The sequence below is a fragment of the Zingiber officinale genome, chromosome 10B (genome assembly GCF_018446385.1).
Source record: "Zingiber officinale cultivar Zhangliang chromosome 10B, Zo_v1.1, whole genome shotgun sequence".
Taxonomy (NCBI): Eukaryota; Viridiplantae; Streptophyta; class Magnoliopsida; order Zingiberales; family Zingiberaceae; genus Zingiber; species Zingiber officinale.
The window spans coordinates 9,011,489-9,013,588 of NC_056005.1; the positions used below are offsets into that span (position 1 = coordinate 9,011,489).

General features: G+C 43.7%; 1 non-coding gene across 1 annotated transcript; it reads right to left on the minus strand.

Annotated features, from left to right (window-relative positions):
- Positions 1–250: 250 nt before the first annotated feature.
- Positions 251–356, minus strand: LOC122030775. Its single transcript, XR_006125613.1, has one exon. It is a non-coding gene; the product is annotated as a small nucleolar RNA R71 (small nucleolar RNA).
- Between the last annotated feature and the right edge of the window lie 1,744 nt (positions 357–2,100).

Here is a 2,100-nt window from a genome sequence, read left to right on the forward strand (position 1 = left end):
CAAGGTCACAAATTTGGAGGAGAAGTATCAGAAAGTCCTTATCTGCACCTTGAGATATTTCTAGAGCTTTGTGATATGGTGGACTGTGAAGGTGTGTCAGCGGATGCAGTTCGATTAATGGCATTTCCTTTCAGTATTAAGGATAAAGCAAGGACTTGGTTATATTTTCTCCATCCTCAAAGCATCACAAGTTGGGAACAATTGGATCAGCAGTTTCTGAATCATTTTTTCCCTCCAAGCAAAACAATCTACATGAGGAGTTGCATCACAAATTTTGCTCAGGTGTATGGAGAATCATTATTTGAAGCATGGGACAGATTTAAGAGTCTTCAAAGACAGTGTCCTCATCATGATTTGGAAAAATGGCTGACCTTGCACATATTCTATAGGGGAATTTCCTTCTCAAATAAATGTTTGCTAGATTCTTCGGCTAGAGGTTCTTTCATGAATAAAAGTGCAGATGAAGCATATACATTGATTGATCAAGTAGCATTGCACCTCTATGAATGGTCAAGCAAAAGTTGGATGGAATCTCCCTCAGAAATTGAAGAAGTACAAGCCATATATACAAGAGAGCCCATCAAACAAAATACAGTTCAACCACCCAAGAATGTCGAAATTCAGAAGTCACAGAATGAGGAGTTCAAACATTTGGGGGCAAAGATTGAGAGCATAGTTTCGAAATGGTTCAAAGAAGATCCCCCTCCTTTGCGGATAAAATCTAGTGAGATTTGTAATGATATTGAGTTGAGAAGGGGAAAGAACCATGAAGAACTTCTGAAGCAGGACATGTTTAGAATTGAGGAGAAGAATAATAGAAGACCACAAGAACTCAGTTCCATTTCTCTAGGAAGTTCCCAAAGGTCACCAGTACCCTTCCCTCAACGGTTGATCACACCATCACTAGACAAGCAGTTTGAACCTCTGTCACAAGCTCAACCATTCCCAAGACCTTTGTTGGATCGAAAGCGCTAGAGGGGGGTGAATAGCGCTTGTGGCTATTTCGTTCATTTCGTATTCGGAAATCGTTCGAGAGTAATGCAGCGGAAATAAAGAAAAAAACCAAACACAGAAAAGACCCAAGTGTTTTTACTTGGTTCGGAGCCTTGGGTGACTCCTACTCCAAGGTCCTCTCTCGTTAAGCGATTACTTTGGGCAATTCACTAGTAAATTGCAATAGTACAGATATGAATTAAGTACAATATAATTAAGTAATACCGACAATAAAGAAATGAAAGCTGAAGCTCCGGGTCGTCGGGATGATGTTGCAGCACTTCAGGATCATCTCGTTAGCAGCTTGTAGCGTTAGGATTGCTCGGAAGTTGTTGTGTTGAGCTGCTGCCTTGACCCCCTTTTTATACTATGCTGGAGGTGCCTCCAAGTCTCTCCAAGGCACCTCCAGGCCGCCGAGTCGCATGGTTGGATCAGCGCAAACCTGGTCGCACCTTATCAGGTTTAAGGCACCTTCAAGCCTCCTCAAGGCGCCTTCAAGCCCCGGTCCAAGGCGCATCCAGCTTCATCCGAGGAACCTCTAGCTCCTCTGGGCAGCTGGCTTCGGCTTGCACCCGAGGCGCCTCCAAGCCCCATGGAGGCGCATCGGACACTGTTCATCCGAGGTCAAATGTGCTTCTTTGTTCCTGCAAAATGTGTTAGTCCCAAACACAAACCCTGTAAAACAAAGTTAGCACAGAAATATGATAAATGATATAATCGACAGTCATCGGACTGTCCGGGTCTGACTTCGAATTTCCAACCGAAAACCCTAGGTCGACCCAATGTCTACTGTTCCCTCTACGGGGAACGCGTCCTCACCTACTCCTTCTGTGTGCACTCCACATTATGGAAGTGTTGAAGAAATAGTTGGGAGGTGGCTGCATGATGTTGCAAATTGACTTCAACGCCTTGGTATGAGAGTCCCAGAATCAATGGGACATCTTTCCTAGTGAAGCTAATCTCCTTATTATGAAAGATGAAGCATCTGGCTTGGACGTCCCAATTGTCAAGCATATTTTGGATTATGCTTCGAATATTTACAATTTCAGGCATGACTAATGCCCAAGCAAATGTGCTTCCATTGATCATCTCCATCTGTCGGTTGTT